This window comes from Nyctereutes procyonoides, unplaced genomic scaffold (genome assembly GCF_905146905.1).
Source record: "Nyctereutes procyonoides isolate TBG_1078 unplaced genomic scaffold, NYPRO_anot_genome, whole genome shotgun sequence".
Classification (NCBI taxonomy): domain Eukaryota; kingdom Metazoa; phylum Chordata; class Mammalia; order Carnivora; family Canidae; genus Nyctereutes; species Nyctereutes procyonoides.
This window is the reverse complement of record NW_026575047.1, coordinates 32165389-32180955: the sequence shown is the minus strand read 5'-3', so window position 1 is coordinate 32180955 and position 15567 is coordinate 32165389. Positions and strand designations below refer to the sequence as shown.

The following is a 15567-nucleotide window of genomic DNA, read 5'->3' as shown; positions in this document are numbered from 1 at the left end:
ATAATTCATGATAAATACTTGGATGCATCCTGGTGGAGCTATTCATACTATTACAGTGAGTGATAAACAGATAGAGGCCTCTCACTGCCACTCTCCCCCACAGATCCTCTGCAGGACTCTGCAGGACTTCACAGGACTTCACAGCATCCTTCCCATGGCAAATATCTATTCCAGTGCACATACCAGGGCCCTCTTTTAAGGATGCTCCTCATCAATGGGCAACAGAAGTCATGCTTCCCATCATAAGCAAAGCCCACTTCTTCAGTGCACACACGCCAGAGGCCTGGGGTGGTTACAGCAGAGTGAGGATATGAGGCTTTTCCCTGGGAAGTCACTATCCCAGCCCAGAACAGTTACAAAATATCTGGGCAAAAGATGGGAAACTCTCAAACCAAAAGACATGAATAGGCAAGTCAGAAAAAAATCAATTATTTAAACCCCACTAATAGGGCACCTGGGAGGCTTGGTGGTTGAGTGTCTGCCTTTGGCTCAGGCCATGATCCCAGGGTCCTAGGATCAAGTACCACATTGGGCTCCCCACAGGGAGCCTGCTTCTCCCTCTGCCTATGTCTCTGCTGCTCTGTCTCTCAAGAATAAATAAAATCTCGGGATCCCTGGGTGGCGCAGCGGTTTGGCGCCTGCCTTTGGCCCAGGGCGCGATCCTGGAGACCCGGGATCCAATCTCACATCGGGCTCCCGGTGCATGGAGCCTGCTTCTCCCTCTGCCTGTGTCTCTGCCTCTCTCTCTCTCTCCCTCTCTCTCTCTCTCTCTCTCTCTGTGACTATCATAAATAAATAAAAAATTGAAAAAAAAAGAATAAATAAAATCTCAAAAAAAATAATAAACCTCACTAATAATCAAAAAAGCAAATTAAAATGATATAATCTATTATTTATCCAATTGACAAATTGCTTCAACTACTGGTAATATTTAGTATTGGTGAGGATTCAGTGAGGCAGCTGCTCTCAAGCATGGCTGATGATCATGCAAACGGAAACCACTTTTCTTTTTTTTAAAGATTTTATTTATTTATTTATTTATTTATTTATTTATTTATTTATTTATTTATGAGAGAGAGAGAGAGAGAGGCAGAGACACAGTCAGAGGGAGAAGCAGGAAACCACCTTTTTGAAGAAGAGCTGGACATGTCTACCAAGATCACCCACACCACATACCCTCTCTCACACCAGCCTAAGAACCACCTGTGCTAAGATGCACGCTGAGTTCTGCAAACAAGGTTTTTGTTACCTACTGTATTACTATAAACTGTAAATCTCAAACATCCAATGTTACATAAATATTTAAGATATAATTTAAGATACATATAAATTGCATTTCTGAAAGTATAATTCATGATGTGACAAAAATGTCCATTTATGTATAGGGAATAAAAAAGATCTTAGAATACTCATTTTATTTTTAAAAAACATAATTTTATGATTAGAAAAAGGAGACCCTTAGTCTAGGGTCTCCAAGATTCCCCACTGAGCCTCAACAACTGGCCAGGAGAACTCTCAGGACTCATCACACAGGCATACTCAGAACTAGATTTATCACAGCAAGAAGAGACAAAGCACAATGAGCAACGGGGAAAGGCACAAGGTGCAGCAGACTCCAAGTAGGAACCTCCAGGGTCCTCTCTCACAGAGTCACACAGGACAGCACCTGGGAAGCGCTGGCACCAGGAAGCTTGTTAGAGACCCAGCGTCGGGGATTTTGCTGGGGGCTGGGCACATGGGCCCCCTCTGCCTGACATGTACCAAGGTTCCAGACTCTAGGGAGGAAACCAGGTCTGTGGGCATGAACCATGCTGTCTGCACAGACAGCTCAGGCTCAGTGAACTGCTCTTGCCAGTCAGGGTGGTGGGAACCGTCCCAACACTGAAGTTCCAGATACCAGCCACGGACCAAGCTCTCGAGCAGGCCTCCCAGAGGATGGGAGTCTCTGGCCTGCTGTGGTAATGCTGTTCTGCACAAGGCTGAAACGGTCATAGTGCTGAGGTCTGATGAGATTTGTGTTCTTCTTTATCCTCTCTCATTTCCAAATGTTCAATAACATGTATTTCCTTTACGATCAGGGAGGTGTATTACACACTTTTAAAAGCTCTGTTTTGCTTGTTTTGCCTACATGATACCAATTTTTAGATCACATACAGGGGAATTCTGAGATTTACAAATGTCCTAAGAAGACACAGCCAGGGAGAGAGCAGCGCAGGAGAGCCACCGGGGGGATGGGTGGTCCTTGGTGAAGAGTGGGGATGAAACTCCACCAGCGTCCTCAAGATTTCCAGCTTTATTCTTGACCAAACAAGCTGGAGAGTCAGATTTCGTCCCTAACACGGCTATGAGCAGGCACTATTTTGTTTTTAATGCAAAGATCTCTATATTCCAAGTACCCCCAGCAGACAGCACCATGGCTCTTGTCAAGACAGTTTCATTTCTTTTAATGCCATTGAGTTTGAAGATCATGAAATCTCCTTACCTGTGCTTCCTTCTGATGACACTCACCACAGAAAGAATTTCAGAAGAATCTGAAAGTTAAAAACAAACATGTATGGAAATATGCAACCCAGAACTCAATCCATGACTCTACAATATCATTCTCATGGTTACATTTCCTTAGGTGTAAAAGGGGAGGGAAACACTGCCTGCCTTGCAATCGTAAGAAAACAGATGTAGGAGAATTTCAATGATAAGACATTAGTATCAGAAGCGCCTCACATAACCATTCCACAAATGCCTATGTGCTGGCCCTTACGTCAGGCCCAGGGAATACAGCAGTAAATAGAACAGACGTAGCCAGATTGAGCTCAAAGGGCCCGCAGATCACTTGAAAGAGAAATCGTGAGTAAGCTGTGGGGGTGACAGGAGGCAGCCTTTTAGCGAAGGCTCAGAAAAAGACTCTGGGACTGAGGCTTGGGTTGCAACTCCAGAACTACCACCTGAGAGCTCTGTGACCTCAAGCAAGTTGCTTCACTTTCCTTGTGTCTCAGTTTCCTTATCTGTAAGATAAGGATTCAAACAGTAGGATTACAATCCTCCTTTGACTGTAATGAGACTTTAGGGAGTTCATGTCTGTGATGTTCTCAGGACTATGCCTAGTCACAGAGGATAACTGTGGAGATAATTTTTGCAAGATAAATATAAATATATAAATTTTAGGGGCCTTGAGATGTAAATGAGACTCTAAGCTGTACATGGCGAGATGAGCAAAATTTTCCCTGACCAAATACTCCTATCTCCTCCTCAACAAGTCTAATGAACTTTATTCCAGGGGCATTCCCAAGAAATTAAGTCTTCAGATGCTACATCCTGGCAGTATTAAAATAGTGCAAAATGCCCAGTAAATAAGCAAATTTCAGAAATAATTACGTATGCTTCCAAAAACACATATAGGCTTAAAGTTTTCCCAAATTTAAAAGCACAAAGCACTTTTACATGTATGACCTCACTGATTCTTGAAAAACCCTTCAGAAGAAGCGTAACAGAGGAGGAAGGTCATCCAGCGACCCTGTGTGGACTGTCCACAGTCAGAGAGCCGGTCAGTGGGGAGAGAAGAGACTGAAACAGTGTCAGCTTGTGAACACCACTTTCCTCCTTCCACACCATAACGTGCATGCACCCACTCAGCTCCTAAAACTTTACAGAAATCCCAACACAGAGACCTGAAATAGCATGCGAGAATTTCCATGATGCAGACATGCATCTTGTTCTCTGTCTTTGAGAATGCTTCGCTGCCCTTCAGCTGCAGAAGCAGAAACCAAACTGTGTTCCCCAAGCTGAAAGCTGTGTTTTCTTCTCAGCTGGTACTCTGGGGTTAAAGGAATAGGAGATCATTCCACAAAATTACTGTTACGCTTCTCAAAAAGGAAGTATGACTTTCACAGAAAAATCTATTCCATTTGGGAGAAAGGTCCACTAAAGCCACAGCAGGGTAATATATTCATACAACAATTAACTTCATCTGTCACATAGTGAAACCCCAAAGCCCTCTGGGCATACAGCTGCTTTCTGAGCCTAAATTAAACTCCAACTGAGAAACAGGTCAATTTTCTAAAATATTCTTTCGCAAACATCGTAAGCAAAAATTCCTTTAGCTTGCTTGTCATTTTCCAGATGGAATACCTCTGTTGGCCTTACTTGAATTTAGGCAACCCTTACCATAGCCCAGACACCAAACCAGCCACTGTGGTGACAACACAGACAGACGTGGCACAGCAAGACCCTCAAGGAGCTCACCCTGGGGGAAGGGAAGGCCGCCCAATCACAACCTTAAAGCAGCTTACTGATTGCTATCACCTATTTCAGCTTTGGCTCTAGCTTGAATTAAGAAAAAAGGAAAGAAGGAAGGAAGGAGGGAGGGAGGGAGAGAGAGAGGGAGAAAGAAAAAAGAAAAGAAAAAAGAAAGAAAAGAGAAAAGAAAAGAAAGAGAAAAAGAAAGAAAAGCACACACAGCACATCCCATTTCTATATGGAAGCAATCAGATCTGAACATTAAGTCGAGCTCAAAGTGTGGGGGGCAGGCGCCAAGGGAGGTCCCTAGAGTGGGAGAGCTCGTTCACAGGGGTGAACACACATACCACTTGGAGGTGGGGAAGGGACCCAAGCACAGGGGCGACCCCAGGGCTTCAGGGATGCCCGTGCATCTGGAGGAAGGAACAGAGGGCAGGAAATCTGAAGCCTCCAAATTGAACAGACACACACAAAGAACTCCTCCCCAAATGGGTGAGGGGTTACTAGAATGCTAAACAGAACACTGTCCTACCCAGAGCACAGAGCCCTGGTACAACAGTGAGGAAGACACAGGGCCCCCAGGGCCCCCAACTCGGCCCATAACCTTGGTTGAGCCTCTTCTTTCTTTTTTATTGAGGTATAACTGGCATATCACATCATGTGAGTTTCAGGTGTACAACATGATGACTGAGATTTGTATATGTTGCCAGTGATCATCACAATAAATCTAGTTAACACCCTCACTGCACACAGTCACAAGATTTCCTTTTCTTGTGATGAGAACTTTTAAGATCTACTCTCGTGACAGCTCTCAAACAGGCAAAACAGCATTATTAATGACAGTCACCACACTGTACCTGGTACTTGGTTAAGTCCCTGATCTTCTGTGAGCCCCAGTAAAATCACCAGAAAAACAAGAGATGTGAAAACCCACCTGCCTTCTTCACAGAAATGCTGAGAGGATAAAACGAGATAATGGATTTTAAGGGTCTTGCTGAACCAAGAAGCAAAATACCAATGTAAGGAGTCATTATCACCATTCGTTAAGTAACCTGCACGTAGAACTGAGTTTTACAACCCATGTTCCCCCCACCTTCGCCTGACCAAGAGCATTGTGAGTGCAGGCAATCTAGGTGGGACAGAGTCCAGAGCTTGGAGGGCCTCAGGCAGCTCAGGACTTGAGTGGTGTCACTCCTCCAAAGGGTCAGGAAGCTTTCTGAAACAGAGAACCAAACCGACCTACAAGACTACATTTTATCTTTCTCGGATATGCCTGAGGTCATCCAAACAGCTAAGCAATCCAGGGCTGTCCCCTGCTACACTGTATATTTCCACCTCAGAAGCCAAAGGGCATTCAAATGTTACATGATGATGGGCCTAAACAGTAGAAATCACATGAAGCTAGAACCCCAAAAAACATATTCACAGGAAGGATTCAGCGAAATCTGCTTCAAGTATGTTCACTATCGCCTGCAGCACTTATCTTCTGCCTCTTTCCAGCTGACTCCATTGATGCTTTGCCCCTTGGCTTTCACTAAGACCACAGAAAAGTAATATACCTGCGTGCCCCTCCCAGCGGAGCACCAGCCACATCACCAACACATCTCCCAGGGTAGTCCCCAAAATCAGGCTGCAAAGTCCCGGTAAATGAAGACAAACAACTCCCCAGCCGCCATGTTCTTTCTCTACTCCCAAGGAAGATGGGTTGAGATGATGAGTCTTGAAGTCAGAACTAAAAGAGGCCATAAGCAACATCTAATTGGACCCTCCTGCCACAGCACAGCAACCTAACACCCAGAAAATAGCAGAGCAGGAGAGCCAAAGCCAAAACCCACTCACCTGACCTCAGGCCCAGAACTCCTACAGCAATGCTGCTCTGGATGAAGGAAGATAAAGCAGGGCCCAGGCAAAGCCATCCCATCCATACTAAAGCCATTCAAGAGCTGACCTAGCACCTATTTAAAGACAGGCACTTCTTGCCAACTGTATGAGCATGAATATGTAGAGAAATTTCGGCTATGTTTCAACTTGCTGTCTGTGTTCATAAAGCACCAACTGCTCATGGTCCAAGTGCACACTGTACCTCTTCGTCATAATACCCTATTTATCCTGCAGCCAGGTGTCCACCCACTGCCCTAGACAGCATGTCCGTGAGCGCAGGGATCTATAATCACCTTTCTATCCCCAGTGCCCAGCCTGTAAGATACCCAATAAGTGATTAATGAACTAAGTTACCTACTCAAACATTTTTAACTTGCATTAACAAAAGTAAGATCTATTAAGTTTTGTTGATGTGGAGATAGTACCACACAGCTTAAACCTTAACTTGTGGATTTATGCTGTGTTCTCCTAGATTTCACTTGCTAAGTATTTAGTGAGCACCTCATGTGTGCTGGACATTGCCAAATGCAGTGCCAGGAACCAGAGTTCAGATAGGGCTCAGAATCGAACGGGAAACAGAAGAAAACCAGACAAGGTTTGGTGGGAGAGCTGAGAAGAATAAGCACTGACCGCCGAGCGAAGAACTCGCTTTGTCCAGCTGGCATACAGATAACACATGCTTCCTGCAGCATGCGATCGCATCCCCTCGGCGACTAACGAAGCTATAATGCGATGGCCCCCTGCGTGCCAGATGTCACTGCAGAGCAGGGTTCAGGAGAAACCAAAAAACAAACAAAGCTCCAGGATTGTGCTGGAATACAGATTGAAACAGGCTTTTTAGGGGCAATGTTCCAATTAGGAAATCCCCTGGCTACACTCTTTTGAAACTCAAGGTACCCTGGAGGCTGATATTTAAGTGGTATATTAACCCTACCAGTTAAAACCAAAGAAATCTTTGGTTCAAGGGCTAAGGATGAATTATCTTTGGCAAATTTATTCACTCTGAGTATTTCCATTAAGAGAATTATGAAAATTACTGAGCACTTACCATGTGCTAGGAACAGGCATCAAGCTACATGCTTTAAAGACATGTTTGTATTTAATCCTCAGAATGACGCTGGGAGGAGATGACAATGGCTCCTATCATCCCATTTTACAGTTGAAGAAAATGAGGTCTACACAAGTTTTAAAACTTGCCCCAAATTACACAGTTGGAAAAACCCAGGCAGCTTGCCTCTGCAGGCCCTGCATGAAGACAAAGTATTTATAAACTGTCCAGAACAGAGCTGGTATAATGGACTACAATAAATACCAACAATTCACACCTACGATCATTTTGTGCTAATCAAACAAGATTTGCTATAGTTCTGCACAACTAACTGTCAAATTATTCCGAGAAGAAAAAGTAGAGCGGGTAGACACTGGAATAGAGTGAATGACTGGTAGACATTCGTGGGATGAGGCATTATCTGCACAGTATTCTTTACTCGCCCCATAGCACCCAAAGCCATTCCACACTGATGAAAGCAGGAGGCCCTTGTGTTGCCTGGAATTCTCATTCACCTTGGACATGGGTTCTCAACCTTCACCATCCATCAGAGTCCCCTGGGCAGCTTCTCAAACCTACAGACACCCAGGCTCCATTCCTGAAGATCCTATTTCAATTGGTGTGGAGTGAGCATGCATGCTTTTCCCAGAGACTCCCACCTGGCCCTGGGTGCACCTCGGCTCAGTTCCCCAAACACTCACTGGGGTTCAGGTTGAGTAAGAGGAGTCACCACCTTCTCCCCCCAAAAAAAGTGTTTACAGTTTTCTCTGCTTTTAGGATAAAGAAACTAATGTCAGAGATTTATTCCAGTCCAAACCAAATAAACTCCCAGTAAAACAGTGCTCTTGTATAAGTTTACATACAAACAGCTTCCTTTATCATCCCTGGCAAGAGCCAGAGCATTAACTCTGAGCCACGAGAAGTCTGCAGAAATGAGAAATTCAGGTCTTGGCCGTTTGCCACATTCCACATGCACCCTCCCCTAGAAGGAAGGCTCAGCTACAAGGTAGATTAACCATTTTATCAAGAATGGAAACAGAAAAGCAGAGCTCAGCCTGGAGTCAAGGGGCTGGGGATCCCAGTCATGGCCCCACTGTAGATGATGAGTGATGTCACGTCAGGGAAGTCCCTTCTCCTCGCTGACCCCAGTCTGGCTACCAGTGGATGAAAGAGAGGTAAAGCCAAAATGCAGGTGTTACTGCAAGCTCCAGGTTCGCACAGTGATAAAAGGAATATCTGCCATCAAGAAACTGAAGTACCTTTCCCCATTCCTTAGAATCAAAAGTAGAAGCAGAGAGCGCAGCGACCATCTGACCAGCTGGACCGGCCACAGAACAGATATGCAACAACCAAGAGGACACAATCAGGAATGCCATGGATGATGGCTTCCTCACCCACCCACTCACTTGTTCATTCCACAGATACCTGAGGCACCTTCTATGCTACTCACCCCACCAATTTCCAGCATCCTTTTGCTGCACCCCCTCAAGTACCACACCTATCATGTCTGATCATCACCGACTTGTTTGCTGTCAGCCACCACGTCACAGATGAAGCGGACTACAGCACAGGGGGCCCTACCCCCGCTCAGTGATCACTCCCAGACTGCAGCACCCAGAGTGGCCCTTCCGCCTTGGGGCACTTCCCACCCTTGGCTGATCCAGAGCTCCCAGATGGCTGTCCTGTCCTAGCAGCTGTCGCAGGCTGTTCTGAGGCCACGAAGGCTACAAAATGTACAGGGCTAATGTGGTCCATCTGTCTCTAGTAGATCTTGTGCTTGTCCTGCTGGTCACTTCTGCAGACGGATGGGTTAGGATGGGCTTTGGCAAGTTACCATGGAGTGACTCCCCTGTTCCTCCCACAGGAGTGCAGACTGGCTAGTTAGCAGTGAGGACAGCTTTCTTCTCCATATCTCATTGTGCATTCCTGGCCCTAAAGCACTCAGGCCATGCCACCAAATATAGACAAGAAAGAGCCTCCTCTCTCTAGGTCAATGTGTGGGGGGCATCCCTGGGCATCTCTAACTCAGCAATAAAACAGAACATGCCCCCCCCCATGATGTAGGATATAAAACACAGGTGCTTACTGGTGTCACCAGCCAGAACCACAGATGTGTTTTGAAGAGTTTTATACAATTATTTCCAAAGTGCTGCTCACACAGTGCCATTCGTCATGCCTGTGATGCTTTATGGATGGCAAAGCATCTCCACCATGCACCACATCTGTGCCACTCAACAGCTTTGTGTCATACGTTGAGTGTATTTCATTATCCTCATTGTTTACATGGTGACACCAAAACTCACAGAAACTCAGTGACTTTCCCAAGGATGCTCAGTTAGTGTTAGACCCGGGGCACAAGGCCTCATGATTCCAGAACGGATCCTATTGCCAACATCCCATATGGTGCCTCCAGGGACCCTCACCTGGACTTAGAAGGGCAGAAAGTAGGTCTGTCCTCCAAGGCCCTCAGAATGTCGGGGACAAGTGGGGACAAGCCTCTAACAGAGAGCACACACTTGCTCGAGAAGGTTACACAGGACAACACAGGCCCTCTGCGCTTTGGAAGTCTTTTCACGGCAATGTGGGGAATGACATGCACAAGGAACTCTCTGACCAGGCAGAGGGAACTCTGGGGGCTCATGTCCCTGCTCAACTGCAAGTCAGGGCTCTAAGTGTGAGCCAAGACAGAGCAGACATGCCCTGGAGAGCAATGGGCATAAAGTCCAGTTCGACAGGTGGATGGAGAGTGGTGGGGGTGAGGAGGGGGCTTCTAGTCCAAAGGCCTGGTGAGTAGGATGTCCTTACCCAAGTGAAAACGAGACAGGAGAAACAGGCTTGGAACAGAAATGTGTGTATGTTTAATTTGAGAAACATGAGCAACACAAGATGAGGAACACTGAATTATCTTGGATTTCCAGAGTCTAGCACAGGCTACACATGTGGGGGCTGTCAGTGAAAGAGAGAGACAAGAGGAAGGAAAGTAGACAAAGTGGAGGAGAAATGACCACAGGCTCATGCCAGTCCCTGGATCCCGAAGGCAGGGACAGGAACCAGGCAGTCATCTACAACTGTGCTCAGTTCATGGACTCATTTACCTAGCCATGCCAGAATGTGCTAGATGATATGTCAGACCCTGCAGAGCCCCTGATAAACACTCCAGAGCTCAAAGAGAATGGGGGAGGCATGTGATGCAAATGTGCAGGCAATCTGTAAATCAAGACAGACACAAGGACTGTGAGGGAGCCGCAGAAGCAGTGGCTGACTGTGCACTTTTATTCCCTGGTTTTCAAGGTACCCTGCCCAAGGCTCACACATCACCATGATGGCACGGCACCTTCCACCATCCAGGGCACTGTAAGAATCATGCAGAGGGCTTACCAAAGAAAACATTCTGATTCCAGAGGTGGGGACGTGACAATCTGCATTTCCAACAAGTTTCCTGAATGACACTGGTGTGTGGCCCAAGGACCACTCTGGGGAACAAAGGAGAGAACAGAGACAGGGCAGGCCCCAGGCAAGGTACTAGTATCAATGCCTGGCTGGTTCTGCTTTTGGACACTAACTCGGTACAGACCCTGATCAATACAACCAAGTTCTCCAAGCTTTGGATTCCTGAAGCCAAAATGAGGACAAGCACGGCCATAATAGTCTTCAGAAGGAAAGGATAGATTAATGTGTGGTGAAGGAAATCCTACCATATTTTAAAAATTTACCCTTTACGGCAATTTTCGAAGGGTGAGTTTTGGATGATTTTTTTAAAAAACATTCATCTGTGTATTTTCCCGCATCATTTGATTCCTTTACAATGTACATATAACATTTTTTACAAGAACATGAATATATTTTTTAAAGAGCAAAAAAGGTGCACATTTAAATTCTGTTAGAAGAGTTTTCCAATGGATAATGAAATCAACCAAATGCTTCACAATCAGCATCTTTTTGATAATTAAACTTTTTATTTTGAAATAACTATAGATTTACATGTAGTTGTAAGAAGGAATGTGGAAGGACTTCATGTACTCTTTACTCAATCTCTCCCAGGGGTAACATCCTGCAAAACCGCAGGGTGATGTCACACCAGGATCCTCACACTGACGCAGGCAGGATACAGAACATTCGGCCACACAGGGACCCCTCCTGTGGCCCCTTTACAGTCACATCCACCTCCCTCCCGCCTCCTCCCTGCTTGTTATGCCCTGATTCTACTCTGGTCACCATTTCTGTAATTTTGTCATCTCACGAATGTCCTATAAATGGAGCTTGACAGCACAGAGTCACTGGGGTTGCTTTTTTCTCATTCAGTTTAATTCTCCGGAGACTCACCCAGGTCGTGGCTCGCGGCAGGAATCTGCTCCTTTTCACGGGGGAGTAGTGTCCCAGGCTGTGGCTGCACCACTGTCCAAACAGACACCCCTCTGAGGACATCCGGGTGTTCCCGGTTCCCAGCATTTCTGCAATAAGCTGTGGTGGGCGCTCGCGGGCAGGGTTCCGTGTGGACACAAGTCTGCATTCCTCTGAGACAAAACACCCAGGAGTGCACTTGCTGGTTGTGTGTTTAGTTTCTTGAGAAACTGCCCAAGGGTTTTCCAGAGTGGCGGTACCATCTCATCCTCCCAGCAGCCGCGTAGGAGGGGTCCGGCTTCTCCGCATCCTCACCAGTGCTTGGTCGGGTCGCTGTTTCTTACTTTGGCCATCTCATAGGTGTGCAGTGACACCTCACTGGGGTTGGATTCCCATTTCCCTAATGGCCAGTGAGGCTGAACGACTGCCTATGCTCAATGGTCACCTGCTTGTTGTCTGCGATGAACTGTCCCTCTGTGTCCTTTATCTGTTTCCTAATTGCACTGTTTGACTGCTTTTGAGAGTTTTTACACATTCTAGATATGGGTCCTTTATCACACATGTGGTTTGAAATATCTCCTCATGGTCTGTAGCTCATCTTTAGGAGAGTGGAAGGTATTGATGCTGCTGAAGCCAATCAACCCAGCTCTCCCTTCGGCAGAGCATGCAGCAGTGTGCAGTATGAGTAAGGGCTCTTTGCCAAGCCCTACATCTCAAAGGTTTCTGTGCTTTTCTTCTCAAAGCTTTCTAGTCTTACATCTTACATTTAAGTCCATGATCCATTTTGAGTTGATTTTTGTTTATGGTGAGATTTAGGGCAGGGCTCATTTTGCTGCCCATAGATGTCCAGGTGCTCAGGCAACCAGCTCTACTTTGTAATGGGGAGAGAAGCATGCCAGTACATCACCCCTATCAGAGGCAAGCCTTGTTTTGTGAAACTTTAATTCCAATTATATACTGGGCAATATAAAATGTTAAGTTTGAAAGTTTGAAAAAAACATAGCTCTGAGTATTCTTATCTTAAAATTCTGATCTCTGCCTATGATATGAGATATTGTTGTCATGAATATCACAAATAAAGCCTAAACAATAAGCTAAAACATATAATAAAAACAATTAGCACATGTGTCTCCTGAGTAGGATTTCATTTCCCATTTACTGGGGGAAGAAAGGGCATCACTGTAGAGCCCTGTGGCTGGATAGTAAACGTGTGTGCTAAAGCAAACCTGAAGTGTACTTCTCTTTACTGTAAAACGTTAGGGCTGAAATTTAGACATTAAATATCCAAAATACTTCATATTCATGGAAGGCAGGATAGTTCAGTTCAAACTGACGTCTTGGGTCAGTAACAAAGATGTGAAAAGGCAGCCATTTCAGGGCCATTCCAACCCAAGTTCAGCTTTTTGACTTCCAGGAGTTAAGAGCCCACAGAATCGGGATGTCTGTCTGACTCAGATAATCTGTGTTTGGTTCTGCTTCGCCACTTTCCAGCTATGTGACTTTAGGAGGCTCCCTCAACCACTTGGAGCTGACCGCCCTCATCATTATTGGGGGATAAACACCACCTCTCCCAGCCAGTTAACCAGAAAGTGAGTATGTGCCAAGCTGCCTCACAGTGCCCGGCAGAGGGGCAGTCCTCATGATCCAAGGGAAGGAAAGACTCTTTTTCACTTTCCCAGACTCACCCCACATGCAATCAGCAAAGAACAGCAAAAGAAAGAAACAAAAAGACTTGCTCCATTGTTAACAAGAAATCTTTAAAACAAAACAGGGCAGGGAAGGAGAAGGAAGAGAGGGAGGCCAAGGAGGGAGAGATGCCTGGATAGCACTCGTTACCCATGTCCTCCCTCCCAGGCAGGGTCCCATAAGACCCCAGCAGCTGGGGCGGCACCTCCTCTACTTAGAACCGCCTCTCCCCAGGTGTTCACAAATCACCAATACCTTGAGATGGGCTGGTGTTGTGCTTGGGGTAAGAGAGCTACAACCTCCTTAAGGAAACCACGGCACAGAAAGTGACCCACATAGGAGGTACCGACTGCTATAAATACTTGGTGGCAAAAGCTGATGTCATGCTTTCTGTACAGGAGACACCCAAATTAAACTTGCCAAAACAGCAGAGAAAGCATATAGCAGAAACCCAGCACTGTGGCCACAAGTCTGATGCTGCTGTCACAGACACATTTACAACCCAGTCACGGTGACCTCTGGCACCCGTCCCCTGCCCTCTGTGCTCTTTCCACATTTCATAGAGCATCCTCACTGCAGACATACTATGTGGATAAACCAACACACTCCACAGCCCTACTGCTCTAACCCCCACAGCCCTTCAGCCAAACTGGGAAAGAGCAGGAGAGTCGAATCCACCACATCTAGCAGCAAACTCACTCAGCTGCTGGTAGGCAAATAATCTAGTCTCGGGTGACTCCCCTTCCCATAGGGTGGGGTGACAGCTCACCAACTAGAGGGGTGCTAGCATTGACCTTGACTCAGGTGGTTTGAAACAAGGGCCACTCAATGTCAGGTGAGCCATCATAAAAACCAAAACCGAATCTCTGACAAATGTACAAGAGCTGGACTGAATGTAGAGAAAGTGGCTGTCCCAAGGGCCACCCAGCCACCCCCTCTCTGTGCCCCTTGACCCCAACAGGGCCTGTCCCTCCTGCACTAGCAGGCCAGTACCCCACAGAGAACATAGTCCATAAACATTTCCTGAAATGAGTAGACATCCATCACTGCAACTTACCAGGAATCTTTTCAAATGTGTCATCTCTCTTGGAAGTAATTGTGTGAGCTGGAGCAGGAGGCTTCTCTCTACTACAGTTTTCTCATTTGTAAAATGATAAATGCTAACAATAATCACACTCACTCATAAAGTTGTTGTGAAAAATCATGGGACCCAATTCGTGAAACGAGCTTAACACACAGGACCAGGCACATGGCAAATTTTGCTCAGGAGAGGTCAGTTACCATCACTACAATTACCTAGCACTCCACGGGCTAGGTAAAAGAGTCAGTGAGGATGTTTCTGTGTATCTGAATTATTTTCAGTGAGCATCTATTCTTTCTGCAAAGCTTTTCAGAGGAATACTGCCACTTTTCCAGAGAAGCAAGCTGCATCAGGAGGGTAAAAAAGACGAACCGGAGTGTCAAGTCCAGGCTTGGCCTACCTGTGTGCACCATGGCCCACACTCCCGCAGACACAGAACACTGTTCCTCCACCTTCTCTCTTGTGGGATTATGCAAAATTTGGAGACTGAGGTTTTTCTAAGCAACTTCATGACTTTTGCATGTGTCTTCCTCAGAGCAGCTGGGAGGTTTAGGTCACATCAACCATGCTGAGGGACTTGGAACCACGCTTCCTAACTCTTCCAGTGTGTGCACCTGCCCAGCACTGATAGCTTGCCCCTTTATGTCTGAGATTGGATTGCAATCCCTTATGGCCACAAACCCTTCTCTTTGTCACCCCCACCACACTTGGCACAGTACAGACAATGGAACAGTGAATAATTATGCTAGAAGCCACCTTAGAATACATATCATCACCATTCTACTCACAAAGACATGGATCAGTGAATGAACATGACATGTGTTTGGTAACTCTGCGAGTTATTACTTGAAGCAGGGCAGAGCCAGGTCTCCTGACTCCCAGAAGAGTGCTGGTGTACAGTCCCATAAAAATTATTCATGTGTTTTGCTTGCCTTGAAAGTACTGCTATAGAAGACAAGCACGATTTCTCTAGGACTGCTCAGCCCAGAGTCCTGAATGCCCATTGTTGGAAAAATAATAAATCCCATGACATACTAAGATGAACCATCAGAAAGAGAATGTAGCTGACAGGGAAGGGAATTCACACAGATTATTAGCTCAGAGACAAAAACAAACAAAAAACAAAACAAAACAATCTGGCTGAGTAGAAATATTAGGTCTGATGAGCAAATTCAAGACAGATCCACAACACTGAAAACATCATTAAAACACAGAGCTATCAGATAAGTGTGTACACACTTTAAGTATAGATCTAAAATTTCCATACTTTTAGAACGGGGGAGTTATCTGGAAATTT

General features: G+C 45.8%; 1 protein-coding gene across 4 annotated transcripts in view; it reads right to left on the bottom strand.

Moving 5' to 3' along the window:
- Positions 1–15567, bottom strand: part of AFAP1 (actin filament associated protein 1) — a 144246-nt gene that overhangs the window by 111882 nt on the left and 16797 nt on the right. For 3 of the 4 annotated variants that reach the window (XM_055326393.1, XM_055326388.1, XM_055326390.1), the window contains exon 2: positions 2483–2531. The exons of the other annotated variant lie outside the window; for it this stretch is intronic. The gene's annotated coding sequence lies outside the window, so the exon portion shown is untranslated. The remainder of the gene's footprint in view (positions 1–2482; positions 2532–15567) is intronic. 4 annotated transcript variants of the gene reach the window in all.